Below are 21,992 nucleotides of genomic sequence, written 5' to 3'. Positions count from 1 at the left end.
AAATATGTGTTTTAAATAATCTTTTGTAAATCTTTTTATACATTTCCTAAATACATTTCCGAGGAATTGTATATAATTTCTAGGTTTCATACATTTCCGGTAACATACATATACAATGATTGAGTCTTTAATTCATATTGATTTGGATTAATGTACAAATTTAAAGGAACACATCAAATGCGTTTCCTACAAATTGAGATGTCCACGCGCAAACAAGGTTACATATTTCAAAGAGTGATGCACTATATAATTGTTGCTTTAAGCGATTTGAGCATTTAAGGAAAAACCCTAGATATTTATGACTTGAAACAATTAATAAACGGTTTAGGTAAATAAAAAATACATACGATAAATCCTGATTTCTGTAAGTGGTGGTACTGTGATTATGGACTTCTGTTGGAGGTTACATTTGTTTAAGCTTGACTTTTGGCTTTTTAAAATTTATTTTGAGTTTTTATCCTCAATATGTTTTTTAACACGAAAAACTTTACCTATGTATGTACATAAGTACTTGTACCTACAAACGAACATAAGTTTATTAGGTGCATCCTATTAATCAGGCTCTTTGCCTTACTCCCTATCGATTTAAGTCCTAATAAATTTAACAATAGGGTCAAAATATATTTCTTAGCTTTTAAATTAAGTCCTTAATAGAAATGCAGCCTGGAAATAATGTTAAATTTCCTCTCAACAGTACACGATTAATAGTTGTACACGTGGACGTATACTCACTATTTGTATAGTATTACATATCAAATTACCTTCGTAGTTGTCTGATTTAATGTTTATATTTCTTCCTTCAATATTTAAGAAAATGGAGTAAAATTGTTTGTGATTTGGGCTATGAGCGATGCCCACAGAAAGGTGACTGTTGGCCATTTTGTCATAATATTGAGCATAGAGTTAATATAGAAAAACAATACAAAATACGTAAAAAACTTATAACTTCTCATGTATTCCTTGTTTTTTTTTTTGTTATAATAAGCGCATACTCAAGGGGATAATACTACCCTGTAGACACAGTCTGAGCACTAGGAAATGGAGGTAGGAGTTCAAAGGAGTCGCGGTGCACATTGGTTTCGAATTCCTGAATATTGCAATGGCTGGAAAAGAAAGGGTGTGGCAAGGCTTTTCACATTCGCGTATTACTGCTAAAGGACGAATCTCTGTACTTGACTGTACGACCGAAGTTGGGCTCAAGGGTATATTGACGAGCATTCCTAGCAGGGTGAGTATTACGGTTGCTATTGTACAAAATGAAAAAAGTACTAAACATCTTTGAGATTGTACAATTTTGGTTTCCACGTTAAGTAGACATGTTATAAATTTAAGAATTTTGTTAAAACACTTAAACAAATCAATGATTGCATAATCCTTTTTTGGTACCTACCTACATTTGTGAAGCTTAATTTCTTGTCTCTAATTTTACATAACAAAAAAAGTAATTTCTTGACTTAATACCTGGTCAAATTTAATCTAATAGTATCTAGTCTTTTATATTTACAGAGTAGGTAAGAAGAAAATGGACAATGATATATCTTAATTTTTATCAATCAAGAAGAATAGATTGAAGTGAACCAACTTTTTGAATTTGAATGAAATAAGACTTAAACTACAAAAGTAGGCAAATACTATAAATAAAAAGTGTCTGCACCTACATGCGGATTTAAAAATATTATTTTGATTGACCTATTGAATTAAAGCTAACTTATTTTGATGATAATCTTTGAATTTAATACTAATTATAATGGCTTTCACAATAAATTCTCCGAATCCAACCTACATACTCTACCATCAACATACTGAATTTAGAAATATTTAAAAAATAGTAGATTTTTTTATATGTGCGCCTATAGATTAATTAATATGTGTACCAATGGATTAATTTATATTTCAATCAAGTCATAAAATTCAATAAACCCACCCATATTTTCTTAAAAGGAAGGTTAAAATTTAAGATGTTTATTTAAAAAAAAATACAAATTTTTTAGGAAATGTTTGTCATTGGTTATCGTTATTGACATCGCCACCACGTGAGATAACACTACCATTAAATTTCTCGCGCAAAAGAGCCATTTTTTCATTAGCTGTGTAACAAATGACACTGTCCTGTTGAAGTCACTTATCGTCCTCATCCATGTCTTTCAATTCGGTCCATAACAAGTTTGTTATGATCTCAAGATAGTGAACACCATTCACAGTAACTGCCTGGCCGGACTCGTTTCGAAAAAAATATAAAGTTAGTCGGAAATTGAGAAATACGTCAAATAAAATGATTTTGTTCGTATCTATTATAGTTTATAAAATAACTCTAGCGGCATTGAAGAGAAACACAAGGTCTTTTCGGTTTTATCTTAAAAACTATTTGTCGTATCAAAAAAAAAAAAAAAATACAAAATTAAAGCGTATGAAATTTCCTAAAGAAATATTATATTAATTTGTTTGTTCTTGTTTTAGTTTGTAAAACAACTCAATAGGCATGTAAGGAAAATCCTAAAAACGTTTCTAAAAACTCTTATACTAAAGAAAACGAACATTGAAAAAGAGAAAGGAAGTGCATCGCAATAGGGCATAGCATTATATCAGTCCCACATCATTTATTTCTCCAATACTAAACAACCTTGCCTTATTTATATACAGAAAGCTTGGTTCTTAGAAGTTGGTAAACCTTTTATCAAGCTTAGGGTTTTGTTCTTCATACTATGAAGCTCAGTTCTTGGAGATATAAACTATTTGCCACACGCGACCAGAAATTGTTGCCGCAGCTTCATCTGAGTCCCGTCTATCAAAATGCGTAGAAAGATGGATTTCACCTGTTAATGTCCTATATTGTTTAAAAAATGGTTTTCTGATGAGTGAAAGTGGCCTGCAAGATTTAATAAGTACTACCTTCGCCCGATTTCTGTTGAAAAGATGCTGCAAGGAAAAGCTTTCACTTGAGGAGTTCGTGTTTTAATAATAATACAGGCAATTCTAGCTAACGTAATAATGGAACAAGTCGACATAGGCCAACATGGATTATAGGAAATCCAAAATCTCATTAAAAATGTTCTTAATGAGTCTCCTTCGTTATGTGCACTCATTTGATCCAATATTGAGAAACTACAAACAAATCTTAACAAACTCAAAATTAATGGACCAACAGGAGCCTACGCTCTGGCGATTGGAATGACCATATTAACTGTGTGCAGACACTTCTCTTACTCCAAATCATGTCACCTGTATTTGTAGGACATGATAAAACTGCCTTCTGTGATGATCCCAGATGAATTTAAAAACTTTGTGCAAGAGAGTTACTTTACTATGAAAAGAACTGACCGATTTTGGACAGGGATGTGGTCAGACCAGAAGTTTCAAAAGTTAGAAGGGACATATAAATTGAATACCACAGTTTTTTTGTGGACAATTATAGACACGAAAAAATGAATAACATATTTTTTTTAGGAAATTTAAAACATGTTTTCCTTAGATGCCTTCAATAGTTATTTTACGCACTAAAACAGCTTTAATTTTGTAGATTATTTTTTAATACGACAAGTAGGTTTTAAGATAAACCCGAAAACACGAAAAAAAACCTTATGTTTTTCTTCACTGCCGATAGAGTTGTTTTATAAACTTTAATTTTGTGGAACAACATTTTTTTTTTAATACGACAATTAGTATTCGAGATAAACGTAAAAACTGAAACAATCTCCAAGTTTTTCTTAACTGCCGCTAGAGCTCACGTTGGATTCTTGGGGACTTTTTTTTGGGTCACCACCATTGCACCAGACATCCTTTAGGAAGTGTGCCAAGTTTCAAAACGGTTGGATTTTTTTGAGGTGAAAACCTTTATAAACTGGACTAGCAGCAGTATAAAATTACAAAAAAAAACAGTGAAGCAATATGCAAAATAAATTATAATGAAACAAGAACAGGAGAAAACAAATGATAGCTAAGAACATGGGATAACTTTCACCTCCTCCCATTAGCTTCAACTTTTTTTTTTTTTTAATGAAGGTTTTAAGATAAGCTGTAGTACCCGTGGCATGATGGTTAGTGCGTTGGACTGTTGGAGGTTAGGACACTGAAGTCGTCAATAAAAAATGTCAATCTGTTGATTAAAGAGAACTACAGGCTATCAATTAACAAGTACTGGGACCGCAAGATCCGGTCAGTTAATTCGAGTGACCCTAGTATGTTCCCCAAAACCAACAAGATATTCAGGAAAAAAAACGATAATGACCTTCCGTGTCTTAAACTCCAAAGAACTGAAGAGAACAGATACGTACTCAGGACAGCGCAAATAGATCCAGAGGAAGCCATCTTTGACGATGACTTTTACATAATTGAAGATCCGAAGGAAAAAGTGGAGGCGGTGGGAGCTGCTTTCCAGCAAGTGTACAAGGTGAATGTTAGCATTCGCCCCAACCACGACCTGGAAAACAGAGCCCTACTTAATCAATTTTACCTCCGTAATGATATCACACATTGGCGATCTGAGAACCGCGGTTTCATGCGGTTGAATGACGCTTCCTTGGCAAATGCCATAATCGCCGAGCAAACGGGACCAAGTCCCTTGTTAGTGACAAAGGTTGAGCTTCAACTCATCTTCAATTCAATAAAAAATAAAAAGTCAGCAGGTGTCGATGGTATATCCAACGTTGTACTGAGACATTTACCGACGGAAGCAATTGACATTTACACCAAACTCTTCAACAATGCACTGAATAATAAATATTATCCAATGCATTGGAAGACCGCTGTGGTTCATCCTCTCCCGAAAAAGGGAAAGGACAACTCCAACCCGTTAAATCTTCGGTCAGCATCAGCAAAGTTTTCGAAAAAATCATTAATAGGGCTCTGACTAAGTGGGCTGCGGACAACAAAATAATTCCGGATACACAGTTCGGGTTCAAGGCGGGTCATGACACAATTCATGCTGCGTCTTAACTCGTTTCTGATATCCAATGGAATAAATCAAAACAACAATGCACAGGTACTGTTCTGGTTGATTTGGAAAAGGCCTTTGACACCGTATGGTAAGAGGGTCTTTACCTAAAACTGAGCAGGCTTGGCATAAGCAAGCCATTGTTGTATATACTTTATGATATGCTTAACGGTAGAAAGTTTGTTGTCAAAAGTGGCAATGTAACTTCTACCACAACATTCTCAATTAAAAATGGTCTTCAACAGGGAGCGGTGAATTTGCCGATTCTCTTCAGCATTTACACCAGCGATCTGATAGGTAGTCTTACAAAGGCAATTGCGTACGCCGACGATCTAATTGCGTACAGAACGGCCCGAAAGGTTGAGGTTATTAGAATTCTCTTGCAGCGTGATTTCGACAAGATTCAGCGATATTGCGACGACTGCAAACTGAAAATAAATGTCCAGAAGTCGGAGACAATTCTGTTCCGGACTCCGTTGGCTGGGGCCACGAGGGAAAGGTGTAAGAATTGGTGCAAGATGGTCATCGTTGATCTTCACGGGCAGCCATTAGCGAGCAAAAGTGTAGTGAAGTACCTCGGTATCTGGTTAGATCAGTATTTATATTTCGACAGACATATAAATGCTGTTCTGACCAGGGCCAGACGAGCCTTCGCTCTGACGAAACGGCTGTTTTTTAGCAGTCGGCTTGACCCCAGAGTGAAGGTAATTTGCTACATGGCCCTCATACGGCCAATGATCGTGTATGGTTGTCCTGTGTAGTTCAACGTTGCCCCTTCCCAGATGGAGAAGTTTCGGGTGTTCGAGCGGCAGTGTTTACGACGCTGTACCGGCTTATATCGAACAGCCGAATCTTCTTATGTGCATTACTATTCGAACGAGGTCCTATACAACGGGGCTCAAATCAACAGAATTGACAATTTCGTGATAAAACTCGTTCGAGGTCACATTGCAAGAGCTATGTCTTCGACCAACAATTTAATTTTCGGGGCGTTCTATCCGAACGACGAGTATTTTGAAAGTGCACGCTTGTGCGGCTTTATTCCACCAGAGGCATTCCCTTTTTTAAACAAATGCGGTCTGATACAGGATAGATTGGCAGTTCCGTTAATCTACCACGTCAGACGAAGAACCGTGGATAGGCGACTCCCGTACAATCGGGACGTCATGGCACAAGGTGGAGCGGAGCTCCTTCGGTTCAGTAGGGCTGTGTCCGAACGGGACCGAACTGATAGGGTGAAGCAGGAAAACCAGTTTTGGTGGCTTCAATTGGCACTTGATAGTGGGTAGTCGGGATGGGGTTTTAAGCCTTGGCCGGCTTACATACTTGTTTAATAGTATTAGGGTTTAGTTTTAAGTAGAATAGGCATGGTGGCACGAAAAAAAAATCAAATTAGCCGTTCGGATTCGGCCTAAAATTGTGGGTCCCTTCCATTCCTGACAACAGTACTCGCACACAGGAACGGTTCAGAGTCGTAAGTCACTAGGCCCTGGTTCACAACGGACTGTTGCGCCACCCCATTTGATTTGATTTTAAGATAAGCTATGCCATCTAAAGTTTCTTTCACTGTACGAGGATTTGACAAATTCTCCAAGAGTAATCAAATTAGCCGTTTGGATCCAGCTTAAAACTGTAGGTCCCCTCCATCCCTGACGACAGTACTCGCACACAGGAATAATTAAGAGTTGTAAGTCACTACGCCCTAGTTCTCAAACGGACTGTTGCGCCAACTTATTTTTTTTTATTTTGTAAGGTAGTTACATATTTACCGTAACTCTGTAAATTGTGCAATATAGGTTAAGATATCAATGTAATTTATTTTCTGCTTAAATAAATATATCTATCTATCCATCTAAATAACAGGAGGAAACAAATGATAGCTGAATCAGATCAAGAAAAGCCAAATTAAATATTATGAAATTTAAACATAATTCCTTAAAAGCACAAGTCCTTTGCCAAAATTCTTTTCTCTTCTTCCTAATCATATTTAAAACTGACCTTAAACAGAATCACAGGTACGGTTTGATGGTAAATCAAAACAAAAAAATTACTTCTAAGTAGATATTGTCTGGTGCCACTTGACGAATTGGCATTCTAATACTCTTAAATATTATAATATGAAACTGATTAATTTAGACTACATTAACATATGACATTGGAAGGAATGGACTTAGACGACATGTGGTTTGAAGAGGATAGTGCCACAAGCCAAGCGCTTACCTTCAAGCGATCTATTGAACAGTTAGTTTGATGGACGTTCTATCCCAAAAAATGGACCAATGCAGTGCGATTTAAAGCATTTAGACTATTTTTTTTGGGCTGCGTTACGTCATCGGTTTATGTAAACAAACTGGCAAGCGACAAATTGGAAGAGCTCCAACCTTTTATCAAGCTAGGAACACTATACTAGTTTTGAAGGAAATTAACTTTTATTAGATATTTTTTATTTTAGATCCTTAAGAAGTATTGTTTTCATTTTAATGTTAAATTGGAAAATCACAAGTTTTAAGGGATGGAGGAATTTTGTGCTCATCCAGGATTAGAGCTCCAAACTAGAACAAAAACAGCCCTAAATTCTTACATTATTAGAATTACTAACTTTAATGGTTTTTGTTTCAATTTTATGAACCCAAAAAATAAGTTCTATTTTTCGGTCTTTTAGAAAAATATGTATATATTCAAAATGACTAAGGCCATACTATAGGTATGGTCGTGATTTTGGGAGATGTACAACTTCATGATGGTACATATGAAAATATTTCCCCTCAATTGAAAAAACTTTTCATTGCCTACGCCCACGAAACAGCCATAACTCCATATTTTGCCGAAAAGATTTTTTCTCATATAGATACAAACATATCTACCACCGTTTTAGTTTCGGTTTTTGAGTCATTTCAAGTGCTGGAAAATATATAATACACCATAAGGACGACAACGACGAAGATGACGAATAATCCTTGACATGAGTAATATCTTAAAAGAAAACAAAATACAACATTCTAAATACTCCAGTGGCATGACCCAGACGTATAAGCAAAGTCACGTCTAGGAAATGATATGAATGAGTCATACAGCTACCACTTTTAGAGGGGTAGCAAATTGAAGCTACATTATATGCGCGAAAACCATGGCATAGAAATGCACTTGTACAAGTCTTGCATAATAAAATTGAATCCCCAACTCGAAGGAAAAAGTGGAATGGTCGAGTGGTAATGGTGGTGGCATGGTTTTCTGCATGACAAAACTCCTTTTGCTAACTAAACCGACTGACTGAACTGAGCAGAACCAGGAGGGGAATACAGAAAATCGATTTTCCTAGGATAACGTCATCCCTAAAATGTTAAGGTTTTATGTTCTAACATACATATATACACAACAACGTAAAAATATAAAAATGAAAAAGTTTTTTTCAACTTAAGTATTTATTAAAGTTTGGGAAAGTCTGAAACATAAAATCTTTGGGAGGGATTTTTTGATGAGAACTTTTTACTTCAATTCAATTTTGTTATAGCCCAAAAGGGGTAGGAAGTGGAACTTTATTTTACTTGATGCAAAATATACATTGTATTCTATACACTATAGACTGAAGGCACTCATCTCAAGAGAAAAATTTAGTTTCATATAGATTTGTTTAAATTAAAGATACATACAATCTACGTGAATTGTTTTTCAACCTCCTACTGCATTATGAAGTATTTTGGAAATTTGTATCTAGCCACGCCCACTTTTGATATTACTTGGTTTCTCATTACGGATTGTTACACCCGGATTAATTTGCATCTACTTTAATGAACCCTTTCATTGAAGACCTTCTGTATCAAACTTTTGCTTTTGGTGTAGACACGTAAGGACTATCTTTTTTGAGGATTGTTGTTTTGGAAAAATTAGTGATGGTTTTCTAAATCTTTAATCGTTTAATCTTCAATATTCAGTTGAATTATTCATAGTCCTATACTAATATTATAAATAGGAAAGTCAGTTTGTTTGTTTGTTTGTTTGTTTGTTTGTTTGCTTGTTTGTCCGTCCTTCACGGTGCAAGGGAGCAATATTAAGACATGATTTTGGATGTGGAGGTAATTACGAGTCTGGAGAATGTTTTAGCTATTTTACCTTAGTAAAATATCTAACCAAACAAATAAATTACCTATTGAAAACGAGTAAAAAGTTTGGATTCAAAATTAGTACTAAAAAATTAACTTTGAAAACCAACAAAGCGTTAAATTCAAGATTTCTTAAAACTTTGTATATGTACAGTTTTGGCGAACTAATTAAGAACGATTTAAGCAACTGGTGGTAACACTGTTTGGTTGGTCATAAGACATGACAACCAACATGAAAAGTACCTCTATTCCTTCATTCATCACTAATCTAACGTAAACATCAACTAACAAGGTTTGAGTGGCTGTCCAGATGTCATTGACACACGTAGACCTCAAGGGTCCATTGTGATACCACTAATGAGGTTACTCATGGGAGAGTAATATATATATATATATTTTATTTGTAGCCAAATTTTGTGTTTACATTTTTCATACTTAAACCTATATTGCACAATTTACAGAGATTGGTATATATGCTACCTTACTACTGCCAAGTATATATTTTGTAATCAATTTTATAAAGCTTAAATTCGAGATTTGAAGGAAAAGCTACTGTTAAAAACCTTCATTAAACAAAATAAATAAAAAAAAAACATAAAGGCGTAGATGTGTTGAGAGAAGGGGTGGTTTCAACACGAAGGGATACAATACCCAGTTCAAAACAGCTTTTACAAAAGAAATATAATTTATGTAGGTACATAATCTTATACATATCAGTCTTTATTACGAATAAATAAACAGTATTATTATTAATAGAATAATAAATAAATAAATGAATAAATAAATAGATAAATAAATGTATGAATAAATACAAAATTAAATAATTAAATAAATAAATAAATGATTAAATAAATAAATGAATAAATAAATAAATAAATAAATAAATAAAATAATAAATAAATAAATAAATAAATAAATAAATAAATATATAAATATATAAATGAATATATAAATAGATATATAAAAAATGAAAATATTAAATAGATCAGAATAATAAACAAATACAAAAAAGTAAATGCATATATAAACATATAATAATATTTGAAAAAAAAAACTTTGAAATGAATAATTTAATAGATAAATAAGTTACATACAAAATAACGTTGATATACAAAATAGATACTATACAATTTGAAAAATAAATAAATAGATAAATAATAAATAATTGTATAATAATTAATAACAAAAAAACATTTATCAGTCTTCAATAAATAAATTAAATAAATTTGCCTATAATACACATTTTATCATTCTTAACAAAAATAACGTTTTATAACAAAATTTAAGAAGCTAGATTTGAGACAAGGGAATTGTAGGAAGATAAACAAGAATTTATATATTTTTCACTTAATTTTGAAATTCTCATGGAGACCATTTCTATGTTGGCTAAGGCGTGCAATTTGATTGTTGAAAAGCACCATGGAACATTTAGCATCATTTTCAGGAGTTTGTTCTGACAAATTTGAAGTCTTCGTATGTGACTTTTTGCACAATTTCCCCAAGCAGGTGATCCATAGAACATAATCGCTTGAAAAATTGCTTTGTAGATCAGTAGTTTGTTGTCACTACTCAACTTTGATTTTCTGTTTATAAATGGGTACAGTATTTTGATTGTTAGGTTCATTTTCTTAATAACTTCTTGTATGTGTGTACTAAACGTTAATCTCTTATCCAAATAAACCCCTAAATATTTAGCGCTTGACTTCCAATCTGTTTCATAACCGTTAAGAATAAGATTGTTACTTGGTAAGAAACAGGGTTTTCTTTTTCGAGAGAAAAAGACCGCCTGAGTCTTAGCAGCATTTATCTTTATTTTCCAGTCACTAAAGTAATCTTGTATTATAAACAGTGCAGATTGCAAGTTAGTTTCAATAGTGGAACCAATTGAATCTGAAGAATAAATACATGTGTCGTCAGCAAAGATGGCTGTTTCACAATTTTGAAGTCTTGGAAAGTCAGACGTAAACACGTTGTAGAGAATTGGACCAAGTACAGATCCTTGGGGGACCCCGGCGACACAAATAAAGCTTTGGGAAAGACAATTGTTAACGGACACAATACACTTTGTTGAAGACAAAAAAGATTTTAAAATTTTAATAAGGTACATAGGAAAATTGAAAATTAATAGCTTATGTAATAGTCCGTCATGCCAAACGGAATCAAAAGCTTTTTCAACGTCCAGCAACACCAAACCCGTACTTTTTCCTACATTAAAGTTACTTTTAATGTGTTTTGTGATGCGATGAACCTGTTGTACAGTACTGTGAAATGCACGGAATCCAAATTGCTCTAAAGGCAAAACATTATTTGAATTAATGTGTTCAATAAGCTTCTTTTTAATGATTTTTTCAAAACATTTACCAAGAGAACTCAGCAAACTAATCGGTCTGTAGTTAACAGACAAATTAGCTATCTTACCAGGTTTTAAAATTGGAATAACCTTTGCTATTTTCCATTCATTTGGGAAATATCCCAATTTAAGGCATGAATTAAAAAGTTTTTGTACAAATTTAACTCCCAGCTTTGGCATATTTTTCAAATACAAATTTTTTATTTTGTCAAATCCAACTGACTTTCTAGTTTTCAAAGAATTAAGAACATCTTTGATGTCTTCAATAGTGATGAAGTAATTTTCACCATCATTCGTATCACAGTTAATTATTCTTATTGATTGAGAAACAACAGATTCAATGGTATCATTTGTAACGGCATTGCTAGCTAACAATTGTGCATCATAAAAGGTCGTTGCTAATGCATTTGCTTTTTCAGATCCCGTCATCATTAAACTACTTCCTACCTTTAAGACAGGAATATGAGAGTTTCGTTTTTTTATAACTTTAACTATATTCCAGAATGGTTTGCTTGCTTTATCCAACCCTAGCAGCTTCTGATTCCAAGCTCTATTTCTGAAAACTGCTATACCTTCTTTTATAATAGAGTTAAGAATGTTCATTTCAGTGAAATAGAAGCTATTTCTAGTTCTTATCCACCTTGCTCGGTATCGGTTTCGCACCTTAATCAATTCGACCAAATTTGGTGGAAGGACATTTGTGCTTTTAATTTTCATTGGTTTTTTAGGTACAGCCTGATCAACACTTTCGATTATTGCAGATGTAAAGGAAGCAATGGTTTGATCAATTTTAAATTGATCTATGTCCGGTGTGAAATTATCTGCGAGATTTCTCAATTTTGTTTTTAATTCTCTTTTATAAATACACCATTTAGCATTTTTAAAATCGAAAACTTCATTTCGTTGACTAAGAGGGAATATAAAAGTGTCAATGACCACAGGCAAGTGGTCAGAGCTCAATTCGTTTAGCGCAAAAGGTTCGCTGAATAAACCCGGTACATTAGTTAGAAAAATGTCTATAGTTGATGGACTTGCCCTACTGTTTGTAGGGTAATAAGTTGGATGAGGTGGATATAAAATATCAAAAGAGTGATTAATGTTTAAATTATGCAATATATTTCCCCAAGCATTTGCTCTTAAACACCCCCAATTTCTATGCTTGCAGTTAAAATCTCCTCCAATTAAATAAATATCTTGAATACTAACTAATTTTCTTAAATCATTGTTTAAATCAAACCTCTTTTGAGGTGACGTAGAGCGACCCGGAAAGTATGCAGCAAAAACTTTTAAAAAAGAACCATTAGAAAAAGGAATTTCGATACCAATATTTTGTACTACTTTAGTATCAACAATGGGAATTAATTTATGATGTATGGTTTTTTTGACTACCACGGCAACACCACCACCCCTTCTCTCGTCTCTATCTAAACGATAACACATATAATCCCCATTAGATAACCTATCACCATAGCAAAGCCATGTTTCAGTTACTAATGCAATGTCTACTTTATGCTTGTTAAGAAAAGCAAAAAATTCTACATATTTACATCGAATGCTTTTAGCATTCCAACAAATTATTTTCAAAGATGTATTATTCATTACTTGGACTTATACAAATACTTAATAGCTAATTGTGCAATGGTATTAAATTGATCTGATTTAGTTTTGCAATTACCAAGTAGAGTGATCATTTCGGCTGTCAGTGCGTTGATCTCTTCCATCGAGAACAGTTCATTAACCATTTCTGGTCCAGTGTTGTTGTTGATATTGTTGAAATTGTTGTTGTTGTTTGGCCATGCAGTACAATCGTTTAGGTTACCATTCCCTTGAGTTGGCTCCGGGGCGATATTATGTGGACCCATGCGACGAAGTGGAAGAGGAGGAAAATCGGAGACATTAGGAACATATGTCTGATTTGAATTTCTCACAGTCCTCACAGTTATATGTTTTCTGTTTCTCAATGATAATTTTTCTCTCATTTCAAAGAAATTCTTCCGACTCGGGCATGATGGGTCAGTTGATTCATGAGTTTCATTGCAGTTAGCGCATTTAATATTATTTGATTTGCATTTACTGGTTTCATGTGCCTCAGAACATCTCGCGCAATGGGTTTTTATATGGAAATTTTTTTCGCCGTGACCGTACATTTGGCAGTTGGTGCACTGTGTAAATTTCTGCTTTTGCCGCCTTGCAAAGTCCCATTTAACTTGGGTTTTAAATCTTACATTTTAGATCTTACATTCTTTTTAAGTTCAGCTAGTTTAATACTACCACTTTCAAGAAAAACTATGTAAAAAATGTCATTATAATGTTTGTATTGTTTTTTTATCATTTTAATATTTTGGCATTTTAAACCAAGAGTTATTAGTTCATATTTTAATTTTTCAATTGAAATTTCTTCAAGGCCAAAAAGCACAACCTTAAAAGATCTGACTAATGAAAGGTCATGTGTGAAAAATTGCCAGTTTAGGTCTTTTAACTTAGAACAAATTTTAGAATGATCATCACTGACTGCACAATTGATTTTAATCCCAATTGACATTTTTTTAATGAAATAGTCATTAATGTTTAAATCACTGAGCACTTTGTGAATATTTTCACAAGTTTTTTGCAATACACAGATGGATGGTATTTTAATTTTTTTAATTGGTTTAACAACAATGTCATCAGAATCATCAATCCTATCATCATCTTCAGAATCGGGAAGACATTGTAATGGGGTAAAACGCCCAAACCTTTGATCATGCAAATTCATTTTGCGATTTTTTATGTTGAAAGACAAGCTAATGTCTTCAACCAGAGTAGGTGAACGAGTTCTTTTACTAATGTTTGCTTTTGTTTTGTACCGCACAGAGTGAATGTCTGATCAGATCAGACGGCAAGAACAAACTGATGGGAGAGTAATGAATTTAAACAAACCATTTTGTACTTTTAATAAAGTTGGAGAGACGTTTTGTGTCAATCGTTACCAGTTCACTGGTGTCATCGAAGAAGGGATTACCGAGAAAGTTATTCCTTCTAATGGAGAGTGCTGGACATGTACATAGAAGGTGTTTCCACTTCCTCCTCGTCCATGCATTTGCTTCGTTGCTAGGCAGGTGGTACTTTGTGACCATCTAGCATTTGTTGTTTCTAGAGCATATTGCTTGAGAAGATATTTGCATGTAGCAAGTGGTGTTCCTATGTTATGTTTTTGTCTAACATGAGGCAGAAGTGTTCCGTTTTTTGCGAGCTCATCGGCTTTGCAATTTCCTGGAATGTCTCTGTGGGCCGGCACCTAAATGAGGTGAATGTTAAACTGTTCAGTCATCTCATTCAGAGATGATTGACAATCGTGGACTGTTCGAGAGTTTGTGGAGACAGACGCGAGAGATTTAAGAGCGGCTTGGCTGTCTGAGAAGATTCGTATATCCTTACAATATATAACGTTTTCTTTGAGCCAGGATAGTGCTTCTTTAATCGCCATTACTTCGGCCTGGAATACACTACATTGATTGGGAAGTCTATATGATAGACTGAGATTCAGTTGTTCTGAAAAGATACCACTTCCAACTCCGTGATCGGTCTTTGAACCGTCAGTATAGAAGTGTACCGCATCGTCTTCCAGGGGTCTCTCTTCTTCCCAAGAGGATCTTAAAGGGATGGACATATGGAAGCTTTTACCGAATACCATTTTTGGGGTGGTATAGTCTAAGCGATCTGGGATAGATCTGAAACTGTCTAGAATAGTAGTATGTTCAGTATTGTTACTGGTCCATTGAGAGGTGGCTCTAAGCCTTACATGAGTTGGCAGCCACCTTTTTGGAGAGGATGTCAAGTGGTGTTAGGTTTAAAAGCACTTCCAGTGCTGCGGTTGGTGTTGAGCGAAGTACTCCTATGATGCACATACCTGCTGACCGCTGGACTTTGATGAGCTTATTTAGATTTACCATCTTGTCCAGTGCGGTCCACCATACGACAGCTCCATAAATGAGTATCGGTCTGATTACCGAAGTGTATAGGCAGTGGGTTATTTTTGGGGAGAAGCCCCATTTTGATCCTATGGCCTTTTTACAAATAAAAAGCGCTACAGTAGCCTTTTTTACTCTTTCATCAATATTTGCCTTCCAATTTAGTTTTTTGTCTAAAATGAGGCCTAAATATTTAGCTTGGTCTTAAAAACTTAATGGTATTCCTTTAATCTTGGGTGGGCTAATCTGAGGAATTTTATATCTTCTCGAAAAGAGTATTAATTCTGTTTTGTGTGGGTTGACGTCCAATCCACATTGCTTAGCCCATTTAGTTAGCCTGTTTAGGGCATTTTGTAGGAGTTCTGAGAGAACTTGGGGGTTCTTCCCAGATACGGATATCGCAACGTCGTCAGCATTGGCAATCAACTTGAAACCCTCTGCTTCCAATGCTGTAAGTAGGTCGTTTACTACCATGTTCCATACAAGAGGCGAAAGGACTCCACCTTGGGGAGTGCCTCGATTCACCGATCTGGTGGTAGTAAAACTTTTCATGTTAGAAATTGTTGTCCTGCTTTTGAGCATGAGACTTATAAGATCTATGAGTGACTTCTCTTATTTCAGCTTATCCATTGCTGTTGTGATCGCCTGGTAACTGACGTTGTTGAAAGCTCCTTCAATATCTAGGAACGCTACCAAGTTATATTCTTTGTATTTGAGGGAATGTTCAATAATACGTACCAGCGAGTGAAGTGCGGATTCTACTGATTTACCCTTAGAGTAAGCATGTTGAGCTGTGGAAATGAGACATGGTTTTAAATTATGTCTGATGTAAATTTCAATCAATCTTTCCAAGGTTTTAAGAAGGAAGGATGATAGGCTGATTGGTCGTAGATCTTTAGGGTTAACGTGTGAGGGTTTGCCTGCTTTAGGAATGAAGACTACTTTTGCCATTCCCCAGGCTTTGGGAATATATCTCAACCTTACACAGCTTGTCAGAATGATTTCCAATGGTGAAATGATCACGTCTGAGCATTTTTGTTGTTCGGCCGGAATGTTTCCGTCTGGTCCTGGAGATTTATATGGATCAAAGCTGTCTATGGCCCATTGCAGTTTTTCCCGCGTTATTAGATAAACTAAATCGCTTGTAGAATCTAAAGACTCTGATGTTAAGCCGTTGAGTATGTTAGAGCTACCTAATCTAATAACAGATTAAGAGATTCTTCATTTGTGATAGTCCACGTGCCTGCTTCTGTCTTTAAAGCACTGGGTATTGTTGGACTTTTTGAGAGAATTTTCCTGAGTCTTGAGGCTTCTGAAGTATTTTCTATTTTACCACAAAAGTTTCTCCAAGAAGACCTCTTACTCTTCTTTAATTCTTTTTATATTGCTTAAGAGCTTGTTTGTATAAGTCCCAGTCAGAAGTCAATCTAGTGTACTTAGATCTGTTAAAAAGTTTGCGACAGCTCTTTCTGAATGGTTCTAGTTCTTTACGCCATCAACTTACAAAGTTATTGTATATGTAATTTGGTTTAAATTGGTTATTTCATAAAATGTATACTATTTCAATTGGCGATATAATTTATAACAATTTGTTTCTTGTTTTATTATTCCGTTTTAAGCGTTAAAGTTTAATAAATCTTAGATATAAATATTTTATTTATTGAAATAATTTACCAACTTAATTTATAGATTATTTTTACAAAGGCATCAGGTTAGCCCGACCATATGATGCCGTGTCTAAACTATACATATTTACATTTAATTATAAAATTCTATATTTCATTTTACTTTAAGTAAAACAAAATTGTAAACAAATAAAACAAAAATTGGCAAAGGATAATTATGTTTAATTGAGAAGTGAAAAACAAACAAAAATTATATTTCATCAAATTTTTGGTTAGTGTGGCATCTTTTATATACTGAATGAATCGTTCATCTGATGGATTCAAGATCTCGGCAAGTTTTTCGTTTATCTTGTCTGATGATACTTCAATTTGTCGAGATATATAGGAGAGTATCGTTTCACAATTCGAACATTGCTCAGGATCTCCAGCATTATAGTAAAGTTGAGTGTTAAAAATAGCTTTTCCAACTCTTATTCGGAAGAGTTTTATGCTTCTTCTCTATTTTGAGACCGATTGTATGGTATACGAGCGTAAGTAGGTTGATGTTATTTTAGAAAAGTTTCAGAGTTTTGCCAACTTTCGATAAGATCTTTCTTATGATCCTGAATCAAAGTTCTGCGTAGGAGCTTATACAATTTCGGATACTCTATAATGAGCGGATAGTTTGTAGCAGTTCTTGCTGCAAAGCCTGCTGCCTCATTTCCTTTTATTTCGGAATGTCCAGGTATCCATTTAGGAATAATATTTTTATTGGCAAATAAACATCTTCTTATAAGCTCCAAAAATGTATTATTTTTAAGACCAATGAGGATACAAAGATTATCGATTACAATAAGCGATCGGTTAGAGTATTTTCGGACAACAGATATGCCTTTATAAAATGCTATTAACTCTGCAATGTAGCTATTCGCAGATTCTGGTAAAAGAGCTTGGTGAATAATAGATGTTTCAGAATTTGGCTGTAACTGAATGACTGCGCATGAACACCAATTGTCTTCTTGGTACGAACCGTCTGGGAAGAAGATTCTATCAGCGTTATAGGCATTTGTTGGTGATGCATTCTAAATATGTCGTCAGTAGTATTTTCCTTTTTGTACTTAGCAAGATTAGTGTTAATGGGAAATATATGTCTTTTCCAAGGTGGTAGAGTACCTCGCAATGTCTGCGTTTTATTGAATGAAAAAGAGTTAAGATTGGGAACTAAAGATGTCATTTTTATAAGGGCAGATTTGAAATATTTCTTGATCGGTTATGTAGCGTTAATTACATCTTCAGCAGCCTTGAAGAGGGGATGGACTGGATCAGTAAGTGTTTTGATGATAAGGTTAAAGGTCTTTGAACCGTCAGTATAGAAGTGTACCGCATCGTCTTCCAGGGGTCTCTCTTCTTCCCAAGAGGATCTTGAAGGGATGGACACATGGAAGCTTTTACCGAATACCATTTTTGGGTGGTATAGTCTAAGCGATTTGGGATAGATCTGAAACTGTCTAGAATAGTAGTATGTCCAGTATTTTTACTACAGCCTTACACATGAGTTGGCAGCCACCTTTTTAGAGAAGATGTCAAGTGGTGTTAGGTTTAAAGCACTTCCAGTGCTGCGATGATTGATTAGGTTAGGTTGATGATTAGGTTAATTGCCCTTTTTTTATAAAGTGTTCAAAAGATTCATAGCCTGCTTCTAATCTTAGGGCTTCTATTTTTGTGGCTCTTAAAGCTCCAGAGGCTATTCGAAAGCAATCGTTGATGGCTGAGTCAATATTGCTAATATTTCTTAACGAGGTCCACCTTGGCCCTCTCCCTGGAAAAACTCTGGAGAAAGTCGTCGCTGAAGCGGAAAATCAAAGGATCCGCCTAATTACTGGGAGCGATGCTAACGCTCATCATACTGTATGGGGCAGTACGAATATCAAAGATAGAGGTGAGTCTCTTTTTGATTATATTACTTGGTAAGTAATGGTGGAAATGAACCAACCTTCACAACTAAAACTCGACAAGAAGTCTTTGACATAACTCTTGTTTCAGATAGTATACTCCATAGGATCTTGGACTAGAAAGTATCCAAAGAACACTTGTTCTCTGATCATAGATATATCCAGTTCAATATAAATGTGGATGATAACCCGAGTACATTGACTTTTCGAAACTATCGGAAAACTGACTGGGACTAATACAGGAACTCATTACAGAGTTTACTAGAACCTGGACTATCTAGTCCTTGCTGTAAAGCTAATAAACTTGACAACAAAGTCAATGACCTTACCTCAGCTATAAACAGATCGCTAGAAATTGTTTATCCACTTATACACATAAGAGGAAAGAAGAAACCACAATTTTGGGTCTCAGAGCTTGACTCGCTCAGGAAGGAATGCAGGAAATTTTACAACCTGGCCAAAGCTGCAATACTAGCCTCTCCTTGGGACTCCTATAAAGAATCCCTAAGAATCTACAAGAAGGCACTAAGGTAATCCAAGCGATCTTCTTGGCAATCCTTCTGTGGCACGATAGAAGAAACTTCTGAAGCCTCTAGGTTACGGAAAATTCTTTCAACTAATCCAGCTATGCCAAGCTGCTTGAAAAATACAGATGGCCCCTGGACAAATTCAAGTAATGAATCGCTGAACTTACTATTGGACACTCACTATACGTTCAAGTTCAAATACAACATATCCACAAGGTCTGATCACAAGGGATAAGCTACAATGGGCTCTCAACAGCTTCAAACCATTTAAAGCTGCAGGACCAGATGGAATAATACCAGCCGAATTACAAAAGACTTCTGATATAATTGCACCAATCCTTGAGGCAATTTTTACCAGCTGTCTTTACCTGGTCCATGTTCCCTCGGCATGGAGAGAAGTTAAAGTTGTTTTTATACCTAAAGCAGGTAAATGCTCCCAAGTCAATCCTAAAGATCTACGACAAAAGATGTCTTGTCTGGGCTCAAAGAAAACGTAATATCAACATCTGATATCCGTATTTTCCTTGATAGCCAGGCCGCAATCAAATCTCTGGACTCTGTCTCTACAAACTCTATAACAGTCCATAACTGTCGATCATCTCTAATGGAGATGGCGCAACAGTTTAATATTCACCTTAGCTGGGTGCCGGACCATAGAGACATTCCAGGTAACTGTAAAGCCGATGAACTCGCCAGGAACGGTACAGTACAGCCCATGCTACCACGTTTGGCAAGTACTGGCATACCAATCGCTACTAATGCAAGACGCTGTGAGGAGGGCAGGCACCAGGTGGAACAACATTACCACGTGTCAAGTCACAAAAAACATCTGGCCAACACTGGATTTAAAACGTTCAAGGTGCTTGCTCTCTCTAAGCAGATCGCATATAAGCTCGATAATAGGTGTCATAACCCGACACAGTCTAATAGGAAAGCACGCCACGAGACTAGGCGTATTCTCAAATGACTTTTGCAGAAGCTGTATGGACGAGGAAGAGGAAGAAACGGTTCTTCATCTTCTCTGCACATGCACTGCTCTAGCTCGAAAACGCAAGAATTACATAGGAGAATTCTTCTTTAACGATCTAAACGATCTAAATCATATCGGTATAATCAGCCTCTCACGTTTCGTAAGGGACTCAAGCTGGTTGCATTGAGCTAAGGAGGAAGCCTCAAGATTCATGTGGTATCACAATGGGCCATTAAACTGGCCTAAGTGTGTCCGTTTCCATCTTGGACAGCCACTATAACCTAACCTAACCATATAAAAATAGTTACACCGTGTTAGAGGGTACCAGAGACTAAATTTTTTGCAATTTGCAGTGCATTTTCAAGATTTTTAAAGCATATTGTTCCTTCGTTTAAGCTGGTTAATTAGATTCTTTGCATGTTTGTCCCATTTTAGATTTCCAGACAAAGTTACTTCTAGTATTTTAAATTCTCTTTTAAGAGCAATTATTGTCTCCCGTAAAACAAGTGGGGTGGGGGTGCATTTTCTTTTTTAGCATAGATGCAACGCTTCAATTTTTGATGAAGGAATAATCGCACCAATTTCTTTAGCCCAATTAAACATTGTTAAATCAGCTTTTTCCAAAGAATCTTTTGCCTCGGTAAATTCTCCAGAAGCAACAACGTAAATATTATCAGCATATACTCCAATAAAGTCGAGATTCTGAATCGGCTTCGAGAGTTTCATGATTAGCGAGTCAATATATGCGTTATATAGGACAACTGAGAGCGGAGATCCTTGTAGTGTTCCATTGTCCATTTTCATGGTTAGGGAGTTATCGAAAAGTTATACCACTAATAAATGACATGATCACTGCAAGTATTTATTTAGGAACGACCCATTGGTGAAGCTGTGTAATAATTGGCACCATAATAACTCTATCAAATGCTTTTTCCGAATCAGATGACATGATAACGCTGTGGGGTTTAGAAGATGAAGGAGAGTTGAAACTCTTTTAAGTCTGGAACAATGCTTTCCTGGTTTAGCCTTCTCTTCCATTAACCAACCAATTCGTCTAGCAATAATTTTTTCAAAAATTTTGGAGAGAATAAGAAGGAGGGAAATTGGGCGATATTCATTGAAATCATGATGATTTTGCGATGTTTTCGGAATCGGTATAAGGTCTATAGTTTGTGGGCGGTACAAGATCTTGTAGACTGAAGATTTTTTTCTTTTGAATAATACTGGGTTGATTGGAACTATCTCAACTGTATGCTTGCCACTTCTTTGCGAATGTATTTGCAATTGTTTCTGGTTCATTTTGCAATTGTCCTTCTAAAAGCATGTATGGAAATTGTCTATCTGAGATTGGTGAGCGAAGAGATTTAATCCTACTCCATAAGGTTCTCATGTCAAGTGACGGGTTCATTGTGTTAATGAAGTTTTCCCATGAAACTCGTTTAGAAATAATTGACTCTAGTTAAGGTTTGGCACAAATTTTTCTATATGCTACACAGTTTTCTGTGTTCGGGTATCTGCGGGCGTTTTTCCAAGCTGTGTTTTTTCCTCTTACCAAAATTGCTATTTCCCTTTTAAACCACGTGGGATCTGTTCTTGAATGTACTTTTTT

Source organism: Eupeodes corollae, chromosome 3 (genome assembly GCF_945859685.1).
Source record: "Eupeodes corollae chromosome 3, idEupCoro1.1, whole genome shotgun sequence".
In the NCBI taxonomy this organism is placed as follows: domain Eukaryota; kingdom Metazoa; phylum Arthropoda; class Insecta; order Diptera; family Syrphidae; genus Eupeodes; species Eupeodes corollae.
The sequence above is the reverse complement of the archived record's forward strand: the minus strand, read 5'-3'. Positions refer to the sequence as shown.